Genomic DNA, 16,567 nt, shown 5'->3' on the forward strand with positions numbered 1-16,567 from the left:
TCCTGGTAGTCACAATGTGGCTGGTGGCTCGCTGACTTGCTCTCAATGAGATAAAGATGTTAACAAACATAGTACCACCACCTAAAATAAGTAATAGTACTATTGTTGGCAACAATGTTGCAATTAACCTTGAGATTTTTCTATTGGAAACTGGCATTAATCAGACCTATCCAAAAAGTAGATAAGACACCTGAAAATATACCACCACCAATTGTAACCATGAGCCTTTTCAATCTGATAGAACCCCTAGAGGCCCCTGGTGTGTGTGTGTGGTGGGAGGGTCCCCTCAGCCAAGCCTACACCGTCTCCAATCCAGAACCCCTAGGGGGATGTCCAACTGCCAGGATTGGGCCTAAACTGGCAGTCGGACATCCCTCTCACAATCCTGGACCGCTGGCTCTGAATTGCTCACCTACCTGCCTGCCTGGTCGCCCCTAACTGCCCCTACCCCCCCCCCGCCAGCCTGGTTGCCCCCAACTGTACCACCCCCCCCCCCGGCTTGGTAGCCCCTCACTGCCTCCCCTGCCAGCCTAGTCGCTCCACGTAGCCTGCTTGTTCAGTCATTTGGTCATCTCACTAACCCCCCTGATGGCCTGGTCACCCCATGGCAGCCTGCTTGTTCAGTCGTTCGGTCGTTCCTCACTAACCCCCTATTGGCCTGGTCATAGGCAGCCATCTTGTGAGGGTGTGATGGTCAATTTGCATATTATCTCTTTATTATATAGGAGGATGAGATAGGCAGCATATGTTGCCACAATGTTTTTCCTTTAATCATGTTTAAGCCAAAAATTCGGATTTTTTTTTTTTTTTGGCTCTGTACTCCCAAGAAATTCTACTTCCCCCTCAACCTATCATGCACTGATATATGAGACTCCTGAATATCCGCGAAATCCTGTCTTCATTACCCATGGATGAATCTAGCCAGGATCCCACTGTATATTTCTGCCCAGAGGCCTCATTATCCCTTTGTTTCACCTTTAGGAGATTTTATTGCAGACAGTGTAAAAATTAACTCTTCTGAGCACTGATGAAATGCTTATATAAGCCAGGTACTTAAAAAAACACACACAAAAAACTAGAGAGTGACTATCAGAATAGAACACATGCTTTAACTATGTAGATATCAGGAGTATCTTACATACCACACAATACATAAACTCACAAAGAAATAGCTTTGACTTTATTTCAGTATCTTTTAATTTATTTTAAAGAACCCCCCTTGTTCTTCTTTTTGTAAGTTTCCTAATATAGTCCACCAGTTACTCCCTTACAGAAAAAAAAAATTCTTTTTTAATTTGGACGGACCAGGAAAGTTACATGTGTGACATCTAACTCTCCCAAATACAAATGAAAAAAAAAAAAGACCCATGATTATAATCAAACTAGAGGCCCAATGCACAAAATTTGTGCAAGAGTAGGGGCCTTCCTTCCTTCAGCTGCCGGCACTGGCTTCACTCTGGCACCCAGGACCCTGGCTTCCCTTGCAGCCCCGGCTTCGTCTGGAAAGTCATCCAGAAGGACGTCGGTCTAATTAGCATATTACACTTTTATTATTATAGATGATACTCAACTGTGACCTACGTGCAAAACTATTCATATCCTGTAACCAACTTCCCTGACTCTGGTTTACAAAATCCACCAGAAATAAGCTAGTGAGGCTTGCCTAAAACAAAAAGGTTATGTAAGTGAATTAACAAATGAAACTTACTTTGATTATGTATACATATCACTTTAAGGTAAAGCAGGAACATGCACATGCTGCAATTCACAGGGTCCTTTTATACAACAAACTAAAACTTGATCCCATGGTAAAAGACACCTCAAAGATTCTGTCACTAAAATCATACCTTCGGCAGAAAGATCGTACTACACAATTTAGAGTCTTTGGCATTTCCTATTCCCAATCCTATTCCATGCTAGAGGACTCAGTACTTAGCTGTGAATCCAGCAGCCAAAAAAGAATGCTATGTGCTCAATTGAGAACTGAAAACAAAGTCCACACAAGCTCTACTCTGTAAAAAGGTAAAGGCAATAAATCAATCAACCATATCAAGAAAGTAGACTGACAGTAGAAAAAGCAGGAAGAATGCTAAGAAAACGCTGAGATAGGTTGTGGATGGCCAATATAAAAGTACAGCACTCCTCAGTCATTTAGCACAGAGATGAACCACCCTACACATGCATCAAGAAGTTCTGGGAACCTCAGGGTGTTATATAGCATAGTGCAGGAATTCAGGATAAAAGCAGTGTAGCTCAGAATCATATTTTGTTGGTGCTGTAAAAGGAACCAGGAAATCCTCTGGCCCAATTCCACCTACCCTCAGTTTACAAATCAACTACAATCAGAAACATTAAGGTCACACAACTAATCAGGAATAAAGCCTGGTCCAGCACCTAAATAAAGCCCAATGCTTTTTCCCTACCGTATCAATCTGAGAAAAAAAATCAAACTATATACGGTAGACTGTAAGCAGATGGGAAGAAACTGCAACACATTTTTAAAGAGTTTCTCTCTTTTTTTTATTGTTTAAAGTATTACATGTCTCCTTTTTCCTCGATTGACACGCCTTCCCCCCCGCCACTCCCATCCCCGAGGGCAGGCCCCCACCACCCCAGTAAAGAGTTTCTCTTTTTTAAAATGGATAAAATTACCACCTTCAAATAAAAAAACTAAACTTTGCTATTTAATAGCTCTTGTGACCTTGGAAAATTATGACTCAGGAAATCACTTAATTTACTTGGGTCTCAATTTCCTTTATTTATTCCACTACTGATAGCTAACATTTATGGAACTCATATTCTGAACCAGGCACTGTTCTAAGAGCTTTTCATATATTACCTCATTTAATCCTTACAACAATCTCAACAACTGTCTCTAATACATCAAGGAAACTAGAGCATTAAGAGGTCATATAACCTAATTAAAATCACAAAGCAAAAGTATACAGTAGAGCCAAGATTCAAACCTAGACAATCCCTTTCAATAATAATTTGGCTCTAAAGACACTCACATTTGTTAGAGGATAAACATTAGCTATTTCAAAAAATATTGCTATGTAATTACAAAGGCCATATAGTTGCACAGCACACACAGGCTTTGGAATCAGACATCCCTAGATTCAAGTACAGGCATACCTCATTTTACTGTACTTCGCTTTAGTGCTCTTCACAGATGTTGCCATTTTAAAAATCTGAAGGCAAGATCCTCCATCAGCACAAAGATTGTAACTCACTTTATTGTGATACTCACTTTACTGCAGTGGGTTGGAATTGAATCTGCATTATCTGAGGTATGCCTATACCAGCTTTGCCACTCCACTTCTTTGAACCAGAGCTTTCTCACCTGTGCAATGAGGTGAATGGTATCTACTTCAAACTAAATGAGATTGGTCATAAAAACACCTAAAACTATCTGCCAAATAATGTACACTCAATAAATGTCTTCAGGGGAGAAGAAAACCCTCAAACATCAAATAAAATATTTTATTTATACATCAGAAACAGCTGAAAAACACCTCAGAAATATATTAGCTGTGCTCTACCTGTTAAATAAGAGTACTTTATACAGCATGTTGAATGTATATGTATAGGCCTGTGTGTACATGTGTATGATTTCTTTATCAAGTACTGTTTTCTTAATAAACATTTTTTAAGAACAGGTTTACAGAAAAAAATGAGTGGAAAGTAGAGAGAATCCCATGTTCCCCTTCTCTCCACCACACAAATACCTTCCCTATTATTAATATCTTGCATTTGTGTGGTCCATCTTACCTAATAATAGACAAACATGTAAATTGACCATCCCTCCACTACACTCACCAGCCAATCAGGAGAGTATGCAAATTAACTCAACAAAGATGGCGGTTAATTTGCATACATAGGCACGAAGCGGTGTAGTGAAGACTGAAGGCTCCAGCCGGAGCAGCAAAGGCCTGGGTCCTAGCTGCCGGAGGAAAACCGGTGCTGGCAGCCAGGGGAAGGGAAGGCCTACTGCACGAATCTCTTTGTGCAATGGGCCTCTAGTTTATAATTAACAGACCAATGTTAATCCAATATTAACTAAAATCCATAGTTTGCTTGGGGTTCACGCTTTGTGCTACACATTATATAGTTTTGACAAACACTTAAGGACATGTATCCACCATTACTGAATCATACAGAACAGTTTCATGGCCCTAAAAAATCCTGCGCTCCACCTATTCAACCCTCTCTCTTCCAAAAATCATATAGCTGAAGTACGCAGTCTTTTCAGATTGGCTTTTTACACTTAGCAATATGCATTTAAGATCCCTCTGTGTCACTTTTTGAAATCACTGAATAATAGTCCATTGTCTGGATGTACCACAGTTTGTTTATCCATTCATCTACTGAAGGGCATCTTGTTGCTTCTAAGTTTTGGCAGTTATGAATAAAACTGCTATTAATATTCGTGCGCAGGTTTTTGTGTAGACATAAGTTTTCAACCCATTTGGGCATGAATACGGGATCATATGGTAAGACTATGTTTAGTTTTGTAAGAAACTTCCAGACTGTCTTTCATCCAAAATGGCTATGCTATTTTGCATTCCCACCAGCAATGAATGCGAGTTCCTGTTGCTCCACATCCTCACCGCATATGGTGGTGTCAAAGTTTTGGACTTGAGTCATTCTAATAGATGTGTAATGGTATCTCATTGTTGTTTTAATTTGAAATTCCCTGATGACAGATGATGTGGAGCATCTTTTCATACGCCTATTTGCCATCTGCATATCTTCTCTGGTGAGGTATCTGTTCACATCTTCTACACATTTTAATTGGGTTGTCTGTTTTCTTGCTGTTTAGTTTTAAGAATTCTTTGAATATTTTGGATACCAGTCCTTTATCAGATACGTGTTTTGCAAAGATTTTCTATCTCTGACTTGTCTTGTCATCCTTTTAACAGTGTCTCTCATCTTTAATAGAGCAAAAGTTTTAAATTTTAATGAATTCCAACTTATCAACTTTTTTTTTTTTCATGGATCACACTTTTGCTAGTGTTGTATGTCTTTTGTTACTTACCTTAAAAGGTGAAAGGTTTTAGATGTCAGGCTACCCAGACTGCAAAGCTAGGTTTTTGTATGTATGAACATTAGACCCTTTTCCTAGGAGCAAATCTCAAAACTGAAGAATGACTATACTATCGTCAAACTATAAAACTTAGTCAAATATTTAGTAATTTTTCTGAAATGCAATTAAAAGAAAATATTTTAAATTAAGGCAAGAAATTATTTAAATATATTTACTTTCTTGAAAGATTCCATGTAATGTACAGAATTCAGGAAATTGCTTACTCTCAAAATAGTAACAACAGAAAACATTACATTCTGTTAATACTAACATATGCAACTTCACCAAAAGAAGTTATGTGAAAATAAAATATCCAGGCTCTACTTCTCCATTATGAAAGAACAATCACATTTCTACTATATTAAAGATGAACAAGATAAAAGTTAGAAAAAGACATCTCACTGATATGACAAGAGGCTCACTTTAAATTATGTGGGATTTATAAGTAAACTAGAGGCCCGGTGTATGGATTCGTGCACCAGTGGGGTCCCTAGCTCTGTCATGTGCCCTCTCACAATCCAGGTTCCCCTCAGAGGATGTCAGAGAGCTGGTTTCGGCCTGATCCCCGCAGGCCCGATCCAGACAGGAGGGAGCCCAATCCTGTGCATTGAGTGTCTGTCCCCTGGTGGTCAGTGAGCGTCATAACAACCAGTCGACCAGTTGTTCGGTCACTTAGGCTTTTATATATATAGATACTAATTAATTGCCTATTCTGGATCTAGCACTATGCCTTGGTAGTACATGGGATACAAAGATGGATCAATTCAGACACACTAAAAGAAGAGCAAATACTACATATAAATTCAGTATTCCCCTCTACATGGTGGCATTCAGTTTCTGTTGTAAACTAATGTGAAGAACATTGAATTTCATTATTTTCCTCTGGAAATTTCCTTTTATTTTCTATATTTAAAAAAGCACAGGAGAAGACTAAACTGAAAAACCTATCCACTACACATGCCCAAGCCAAAAATCCAGCTATTCATCCCTACCCCAAAACATACAGTGATGGACAAGTGCAATCTCACCACATCACCAGCAGCATTGCAACACTGGGCTTGGGGCAAAAGGTCCTTTTCTCAATTAACAGCTTAAACAAGGGAGGTACAATGGCTGCAATCCTGATATGAAATGCACTTTACGAACTGGCTAAGTAGAACCAGAATGCTTTTTAAATACTTACTGTCAGTGAGCAAAATGGAAAAGATGTTATCAAGTCACCAATCAAAGAAAGTGGTAACAGGAAAACACATCTCACTGAAATAAAGGGACACTAGCTCTTTCCAATTTCTAACAGAACAGCTGTGTATCAGCCAGCTAGATTACTCATTTGGTTAGATCGCTCATTTGGTCAAAGAAACAATAATTAAATGCATCGTAGTAAGTCTTTATTGAGCACCTATAATATTCCAGTCACTGTTCTAGGCACTTGGGATATATAAGTGAACAAGAGACTAAAATCCTGTCCTTGTGGGTTCAAGTTCAGAGAGGGGAAAACAGCCAAAACCAATAAATGTAAAAATATGTAAGTTAAATAATATGTTAGAAGGTATAAAGTGCTTTGGAAAAGAGAGAGGAGGTGACAGCACAAGTGCACTCCGTACTGTAGAGGGGGGATGCAATTTTAAACAGATGGTCAGTCCTCATCGAAAAGGTGACACCTGAGCAAAGATTTGATGTGGGGAGGAAGTTGGTCATGCAGATATCTATGGAATGAGCAGTCCTGCCAGGAAGACTGTGCCTGGTTAGGTGGAGGAACAATAAGGAGGCCAATGTGGTTGGAGGGCTGGAGTAGGATGAGTGCGCAAGAGAAGAGCTTTAAGGACAGAGGGGTGGCAGTGAGGGACCAGATCATACAGGAGAGAGATTGGCAAACTTTTTCTTTAGGCTTTGGAGCCATAAGGTCTCTACTATTCAACTGCCATGGTAGTGCAAAGGTAGTCATAGACTACATATAAACAAATGAGTATGATTATATTCCAATAAAACTTTATTTATAGGCAATGAAATGTCAATTTCATATAATGTTCATGTCACAAAATATCAATTTTTTATTTTTTTTAATATATTTTATTGATTTTCTACAGAGAAGAAGGGAGAGGGATAGAGAGTTAGAAACATCGATGAGAGAGAAACATCGACCAGCTGCCTCCTGCACGCCCCCCAGTGTCCGCAACCAAGGTACATGCCCTTGACCGGAATCGAACCTGGGACCCTTGAGTCCGCAGGCCGACGCTCTATCCACTGAGCCAAACCAGTTCGGCATACAATTCTTGCTTATTATGAATGAGTTGTCCCAATTCCTATCTAACCCAAATCTCTCAACTCAAAGACTACTCAAGGATATCACTCCAGTAATCACCTCCTCCCTCCTTTGAATAACTTTCCTTGATCTCTTACCTCCTTACAGCCTGATTATTTGCCCCTTTTAGGAGATACATAACTCTTTGGGTTTATACTTTTGTTTTCCATTTTCTCTCCTTCCATTCCCTCTTTTTTTTTTATTTAAATATATTTCTTTATTGATTTCAGAGAGAAAGGAAGAGGGAGAGACAGAAACATCAATGATGAGAGAGAATCATTGATTGGCTGCCTCCTGCACGCCCCTGACTGGGGATCAAGCCTGCAACCCGCGCATGTGCCCTTGGCTGGAATCGAACCCGGGACCCTTCAGTCCGCAGGCTGATGCTCTATCCACTGAGCCAAACTGGCTAGGGCGTTCCATTCCCTCTTAAATTTACCCCAATTGGCCTCTCACTCCGAAGCTCCACTGAAACAACTCTTATCAAAGTCCTGTAGGACTTCGATGGTGTTTACTGCTGTGTACAATTCTCAGTCCCCATTTTAGTTGATTTCTCAGCAATAGGTGACACAGTCCACTGCGCCTTATTTGAACACTTTACATCCCTTGGCTTTCACGCAGTACACTAGAACTGCGCCTGCTTCATAAATTATTCTACAATCTCCTTTCTTATCTCCATGACCTCTAAATAAATGCTAGAGTGCCCCAGGGCTCAGCCCTCACACTTAATCTCTTCAGCATCTCACTGTGTTCCACCCACACTGGTATCCTTGATATTTCTCAAACAATTCGCTCCTACTCCCATCTTGGAGGCTTCACACTTGCTCGTTTACCCCAGATATCCACATAACTCCTTCTCTTACTTCTTCAGGTGTCTGCTCAAATGTCACTTATCTGGAGCCCATCTCTGATCACCCTACAAATAGCAATGCCTCCTGCACACCTCTAACCCTGTTCTATTTCTCTCCATAGGATCTAACATATGAGATCTTTGCTTTTTGCTTTGTACACCTAGAAAAATACCTGGCACAAAGGAGAAACTTAAACAGATTTTCTCTTACAACATTACATTCAATGCTTACAGCAGTCCTGCAAAGTACTGAAAAAGAATAAGTAGTATAAATTTTCTATAATCTTTTTAAAATATGAAAGCACAAATATAACAAGGTGTTAAATGATTTGTCCATGATCACACACAGGCAGTTCTAGGCATAGCTCTAGTATCTTTTACAATTCGCATTCTCCACATTTTACAATCACTATCTCCACAAGCAAATCAAAGAGCAGATGTATATTAATTTTGCACAGTAATATTTAAAAGCTCAACTTGAGATCGAGTCCTTTAAATCACAATCAGATATGAAATACCACCTAAACTGTACATGCTTCAATAATATTTATTTTCTTTTCATTAAAAGGCTATGATGGAGGTCATCAGACTTTAGAACTTACAGATCTTGTGACAATTCTGATCAAAAGGAAAATGGGGTAATGTGTCAAGAAACAGTTAAGTATTCAAGCATTCTCTGTCCTCCTGTGCCTAACTGCAGCACACTTAGCACTAGAGGTTTCTAACCGGCACCTTGGTAAAACAAGCTTCAAATGGTGTCTCTGATTCTTAAGACTTTTTGTTGCCACTCTACAGAACAAAGAATGGCAAAGAAACCATATCTGGAGATAGACTGACACGATTATTTCTCTTAAGATTGCAAAACAACCTCAGAACCTAAAATCTAGTTATAAACAAGCAGTACTATTCAAAATCACCAATTTTGAAATAAACAGAAGTCATTTTGTTTTCACCTTGACAAAATAATTTCTGACAGCAAATAAAATGCACAAATTCATCAAGTACTATGATGAAAATTTTTCATATGTAACAGTGCTAAAAACTAAGAAATATATTAGATTCTTCAGTAAAATAATAATTCAATTTCCAGACTCTTGCCAACACTCATTCCCCTCCCTCTGGCATCCTCTGCCACAGTTGGAAACTGTGTATCTAGGTCAGAAAAGACAAGTAGCTTTTCAGAACAGCTCAATATCTTTGGCACAAGTGTTGATATTATAATTCAACCCTTTCACAAACTCCTTTTAAAATATACTCTGATGTAAATCACAAGATTAGTACTACTGATATTTATGAAAGCCACTGGGGGAAAGAAAAACACTTAAATGCTAGATTTAGAAAAGTGACAAAGGTAATGGACTTAAAGAGAAATATGAGATAGACAATACATGTAATTAGTATAAGAGCAATGGATTTAGGGTCAGAAGATCTGTATTCTAATTCCCGCTCTGTTATAACTGAGCTGGCCAATTCTGAACAAGTGCCAACCTTTCTGAGCCTCAATTCCTTCACTTATAAAAAAAATAAAATAAAATAAAAGGGTTAGACTATGTACCTAGATTACTTTTTAGGTATTGCCTGTTTAAACATGATTCTATGATAAACCAGAATCCATAGGTTCATTTTATATAAGACATATTAAATTTATTCCTTAAAAGTATTTGTTTTTACCATGTGATCATATTTTAAATATTATAAATAAAACTAAAAACCAGATAACTGGGAAAATTTGAACATTGAATATTGAAAACATGGAATTGTTTCTAAAGGGTAATACTGGGCTTTTGAGGAGGGTATTCATATTTTTTAGAGACACATGCTAAATTATTTACAGATGAAATTACACCAAAATCTGGGATTTTCTTTAAAATAATCTAGTTAAGGATAAGAGGGAGAGTGAAATTATTCTGAACGTATGTTGATAATTACTGAAAATTGATGCTTCACAGTTCACTCTCCTTATATATTTGAACATATCCTAAGAAGGTTTTGAAACAAGAACAAATTTACCAAGAATCTAACCATACAACTTCCAATTCATCTATAATAAAATGAGATTTTCATATGTCATATTTTCTTTGGGCACATTCTCCTTCAGAGAATTCATATGTAACTGCACAAAACCAAAACAGGGGCAATTATAAAAGCTTCTTGGGGAACAATTTAGTAATAACTAATAGTCAAAGATGTGGATATCCTACAAGCAACAATACTCTTTTTGGTTATACTGTCTAGGAGCAGCGGTGGGGAACTTCCAGCCTGTGGGCCGCATAAGGACCACGAAATCATTTGGTCTTGCCCTGCCTAGGCATTAAGGGTGAGTTAATTAAATGTTTGACCAAATATAGCAAGCTAATTTGTAAGTTGATAATTTTGGATGGCCCTCGAATGATGCTATAAATATCCAAATGGCCACTGGCAGTAAAAGAAGTTCCCAACCCTGGTCTAGAGAAATTCCCAACACATAAACACCAATATTACCAATGTTCACTGAAGCACACTGTTCATTAACAAAACACTGTAAGCCTAAATGTCCATCAACAAGAGGAGACATAAATTGTGCAGTTAATGAACTACAGTGATATATTTCATCATGTCTAAACTCAAAACAATGTTAAATGAAAAAGCTAGTTGCAGCCCTAGCAGGTTTGGATCAGTGAACAGAGCATCAGCCTGCAGACTGAAGGGGTCCCGGGTTCAGTTCTGGTCAAGGACACATGCCTGGGTTGCAGTCTTAATCCCCAGTAGGGGGCGTGCAGGAGGCAGCCGATCAATGATTCTCTCTCATCATTGATGTTTCTATTTCTCCTTCTCCCTTCCTCTCTGAAATCAATAAAAATGTATTAAAAAAAAAAAAAAAGGAAGGAAAAGCTAGTTGCAGAATAATATGTAGAGTGGTGCCATTTATATAAGCTTAACAATGCACAAAATAATACTACATAAAATTTATGGATATAAACACTTTTCAGTATAAAAAGTACTCAAGGTAGTGACAAACAAAAACTTCCGGATCAGGGAGGAATACATACAGGTACATATTTAAACTACAATTTCTTAGAAAAAAACTCTAAAGCAAATTTGGCAAAATAATAGCATGTGAAAAATGTGTGTGGTGAGTAGACACTTATTTAATATATCCTATTTTGTCTATATGCCCGAAACAATTTATATTTCAAAGTATGTTAATAATTAAGTCCACGTGTGTAAAACAGAAACAAATGGAATCTTGGCCTCTTAAGCAATGTAATTTAGCTCTGGTCTTAACCTTCAGGGATTAGCAAATTTTTCAATGTATAATAAATATTGATATTGGATAGAAGATACAAGAAAGTTCCCTCATCAAAGAAGATTGTAAGTTTTTTTTCCTGTTTCAAGTGGAATGAGACTTATCCTTACATAGAATTAACCAGGAGTTATAACCTAAGACGTTTGTGGACGAAAGGGGCCACATGCTGACCTGACAAGCTCAGGAGAGGCCTGCATGGCAGTTTTGCAGACTTGGAGACCTAATATGCAAATGAATGGATGCTTTCAATAAAACTTTAAAGACAAAGTTTGCCAATCCCTGCTTTACCTCAAGGTCTTTCTGGTGTTTCACCCACATGCCAGTGGTCTCTCAACAAAGGATGGTCTGAAATTAAACCTTAACTAAAAGCAGTTATGGTGGGCAGTTACGTCCTAAGCCGATATCTTCATTGATACGGTAAACCTTTACCGTAACTGAGCCTATCTGTCTTTTTGCATCTATGATAACATGTCCTTGGGATGTCTGGGTCACTTGTGACTTCCCTTTTTATGGAGCCCCTGGGGCACAGCCAGGTGTGCTTGGCCCAGGACAGATACCACAGATTCCTTATTAATTGTTCCTGCACCCACCTAAGTATGTGTCCATCATTTTACTTTTTATCCTATCACAGAGGTTTCCCCACTTCGCTTAATCCCACCTCCTTAAATCTGTCACCAATGAATTTCATGTATAAATACAGATGTAACCCTGCCATTCTCCGGAGCACTATCTCAATTCGTTGAGGTTCTGCTTCCTGGCATATGTCGACAGTTTGGCTCAAATAAACTCACAAAAATTATTTACAGGTTTCAATGGTTTTTTTTACGTTAACATGTTCAAAGTGTTAGCCTGCAGGCTAAGGTCACTGTCACTGTTATGAAGGCCCCAAAGCGCTGTAGGAGGTAATACTGCCCAGAAACATTCTAATTTTAAGGAAAAACTCAAGTAGTACTTATGTTAGGGGAGATCTATCACAGATTTATTTCTCAAATCTCTAATCTGGCAAAACTCAATTTCCAAATTATCTCCCCTGCAGATTTTGTCAAGATTTCATTATAAGCTTTGTGACTGGAAGGAAGGTCTAGAATAGGCTTTACTCTAGGGCAGAAGTCACAAAAATTTTTCTTAAAGGGCCAAATAGTCAATATAGTAGGCTTACAGGCCCTAAGTCTCCATGGAAACTACTGAACTTAGCCATTGTAGGGTGAAAGCAGCCAGACAATATGCAAATGAATGGGCATGGATGTTTTCAATAAAACTTTAAAGACAAAGTTTGCCAATCCCTGCTTTACCTCAAGGTCTTTCTGGTGTTTCACCCACATGTCAGGGGTCTCTCAATTCTGACTGGACCAGAACTTTAATAACCCCCAGCTGTACAAACTCTAGTATCTCTGCTCATACCCAACCCTCGGGCAGCCACTATGGTAAACCTTGGTCTTTCTCATTTATTGACAGCTCAACCCTCTGCCACAAATTCACAAGGGACCCCCACACACACAAACATTGGGAAACCCTTCCTACACAACTTCCTCTTCTCCACTGTCCTGCCCAGGAGATTCTAGTCATTTTAACTGTCCTAAATTCTGAGCTCAGCACAGTTAGGCCACCATGCTCTGCATGGATTCCAGATAAGGAAATTGTCCTCAGGCAAAACACAGGGACAATCATGGGGATCATTTCATGAATTTCAAGATCAGAAGTATCTTCTTTCCCCAAAGCCTGAAAGAATAGCCTCATATCAAGTTCTTCTATGGCAGGAAGGCTAATCCAGACCAACTGCTCCATTGTAGCCAGCAGCAAAAGCATAGTCGATAAATGTTCTAGTTTCTACTATTTATCAGGACCTCTTCAGAGCTATAGCTCAATCTGAAGCTATGTTGTAATCCCAAAGGGCATTATGGTGAGAATAACTAGCCATTCATTTATCCATCCAACTAATACTTACTAAGCTTCTTAATGTACCAGAAAAGCCCCGATTTTTGTCTTCAAGCCTCAGTATTAGCACAGCCTAAAGTAGGATTATAATCTGCCCTGCAAATCAGTTTCAGGTAAAGATTGAAATTGAGAAAATGTATATAAAAACACTTGATAAAGCACTACACATATCCAAGTTATTTTTGTGATGGCAACAATCATGCACTTATTGATAAAGCATGAGTTCTCCAAATATGCTTTCCCTACAGCAGAAATAAGATATAAAAGAATGGCTATGAAAGAGCATGGTGCGTGTGAGTACATGCGCTCTGGAGGGTAGGAAGATTCCAGAATTCAAATCTGCTAGAGAACAGAGTGTATATATAGAAGTGACAGGAGATATGGGTAATTGTCATACTAATGTTGATAAGCTCAATAAATATCAGAAGAGCATTTAAGTGAAGTCCTTTTTTGAAATTTCAAAACAGGGTATAGAAAAATAATTTTTGGAAAAGTTTTATTACAGAATGCTTTCATACAAATTTCTTTTTAAAAAAATATATTTTATTGATTTTAGAGAGAAAGGGAGAGGAAGAGAGAGAAACATCAATGATAAAGAGAGAATCATTGATTGGCTGCCTCCTGCACACCCTCTACTGGGACTCGAGCCTGCAACCCAGGCATGTGCCCTTGGCCGGAATGGAACCTGGGACCCTTCAGTCCGCAGGCCGAAGCTCTATCCATTGAACCAAACCAGCCAGGGGTGGGCAAACTTTTTGACTCAAGGGCCACAATAGGTTCTTAAACTGGACCGGAGGGCCGGAACAAAAGCATGGATGGAGTGTTTGTGTGAACTAATATAAATTCAAAGTAAACATCATTACATAAAAGGGTACGGTCTTTTTTTTTTTTTTTTTTTTTTTTTTTTTTTTTTTTAGTTTTATTCATTTCAAATGGGCCGGATCCGGCCCGCGGGCAATAGTTTGCCCACGGCTGGTTTAAAGCATAAATGTGAACCCAGCTTTTAACAAAGGCTTATTTTCTACTGGGATTTGATGGGTAATGAGTAGTTATATACATTGATATATTCTAACATACTTCCCACCTCTGCTTTCATTTTCTTAAACTATCTTCTTCCTTCTGTGTTGTCCTACCACTGCAATCTCAGGCTTTTAAATAAATGCCAGCTGTAATGTTAACAGATATTGGCATATAAAATGAGAAATAGAGAGGCAAATGATTCCTTAAAGACACAAGTGTTAACTATAAGATGAAATATATTTGAGTATATCAAAATTTAAAAAACTTTTAGTCTTCAAAAAAACACCCTAAAAAAGTAAAAAAAAACACAAAAAAAAAACACACACACACAAAAAAGTTATAAACTAAAAAAAGTTTTGGAATCCATACATCTAACAAAAGTATAAAAAAATACATAAGGATGACTTAAAATCCAAAAGAAAAAGGCACACAATCCAGGAGAAGAAAAACAAACACATGAACAAGCATTTCACAGGGAACAAAAAAAAAGACCAAATAAAAATGCGAAGAGTCCTGGCCAGTGTTGTTGCTCAGTAGTTGGAGTGTTGTCTGGTACACCGAACAGTTGCGGGTTCAATTCCGGGTCAGGACACATGTGGAAGGCAACTACCACATGCTGGAGGCAACTGTAGCTGTTTCTCTCTCACACTAAAGTTTGTTCTCTCTCTCTCTCTCTCTCTCTCTCTCTCTCTCTCTCTCTCTCTCTTCCTCTCTCTCTTTCTCTCCCCCCCCCCTTTTTTCCCTTTCCCCCTACCTCAGTTCCTCCCCCTCAACATTTTGGCCTCCCTCTCCCTCTTTCTCTTCCTCTCTCCCTCTCCCTTTCCCTTTCTCTCTAGAATCAATGAAAAACATATCCTCGGGTGAAGATTTATTTTTAAAAAGTGAAGAAACATTATAAAAAATGATCAGAGAAATGCAATAAAAAATGAAATACCATTCTATATCCATTCAAGATGAAACAATTTAAAGTCTGATAATACCAAGTGTTGAAAAATTATGGAGCCTTCTGAACACTAAAGGTAGGAAAAAAATCAGACATAATTTCTACAACGTGAATAATCCCATACTCTATTACCCAGGGATTTTACTCTTACATGTACATGAAGAGAAACATTCACATATACAAGATATGCATAATTAGAATGTTCATAGCAAATGTTCACAATAGCAAAACCTGGAAAACATGCCAGATGCCCTTTCTCAGGAGAATGGGTGAATAAACTATGGCACATTAATGTAACAGATTATTAATCAGCAAAGTGAAGAAAGTCCAATGATATGCAACAACCTGGATAAATCTTAGCAATACAATGTTAAGTAAAAATACTAAGTCCCAAATGATTATATACAAAATATCTTTTTGGTAAAATTAAAAGATATACTTTCTAAGAATCCATAAAGATATGATAAAGCTATACAATTTCTGCATTTTATAATTTCCAATTAATATGGTATTTATAAAACTATATATTCACCTACCTCTGACAGTTTCATGAGGAAAACAGTAAAGTATAAATAACTAATAAACACTCAAAATGCTCTTCATATGTTAAAAAGGTCCCTTGTCTAAATTTCCATTGGGAAACAAACTTCAAACTTCAAAAATTATGTATTTATTAGCTGGAAAGCTTTAAACTATTCAACCATGTGGGTAATAAAAACCCCTTCCAACCACTTCCCCCAAAAAAGTAGAGAGAAGGAACAAAGGGAAAGGCCAAGTAACACAATAATACTGTGAAAATGGATTAATTCTGTTGTTGTTAAGTGTTATTATTTGCCTGTCAAACACTCCCAGATCTCCTACGTTTTCCCAAGAAAGAGCCCTCACATTACTATCCAGAATATTACCTTCAAATAAGCAGGATAAAAACATTAAGGCAATATGAAATAGAAATATTTCCTACCTGCATTACCAATAACGCAGATAAGATACCAATTAGTGAATAAGCCTGTGTCCTAATACACACATCCCTGTATTATACAAAGTGACGGAAATTCAGCATCACAGACGATCCTGTGTGGTTCAAAGTCTCAGATGAAAAAAAAAAATACTCAAATTAAGCAACTCTTACAAGATCATACAACTAG

General features: G+C 38.0%; 1 protein-coding gene across 5 annotated transcripts in view; it reads right to left on the reverse strand.

Moving 5' to 3' along the window:
• The window catches only part of STRBP (spermatid perinuclear RNA binding protein), a 129,121-nt gene that overhangs the window by 60,306 nt on the left and 52,248 nt on the right, over window positions 1-16,567 (reverse strand). The gene's annotated exons all lie outside the window — the stretch shown is intronic.

This window comes from Myotis nattereri (assembly GCF_964212035.1).
Source record: "Myotis nattereri genome assembly, chromosome: 12".
Taxonomy (NCBI): domain Eukaryota; kingdom Metazoa; phylum Chordata; class Mammalia; order Chiroptera; family Vespertilionidae; genus Myotis; species Myotis nattereri.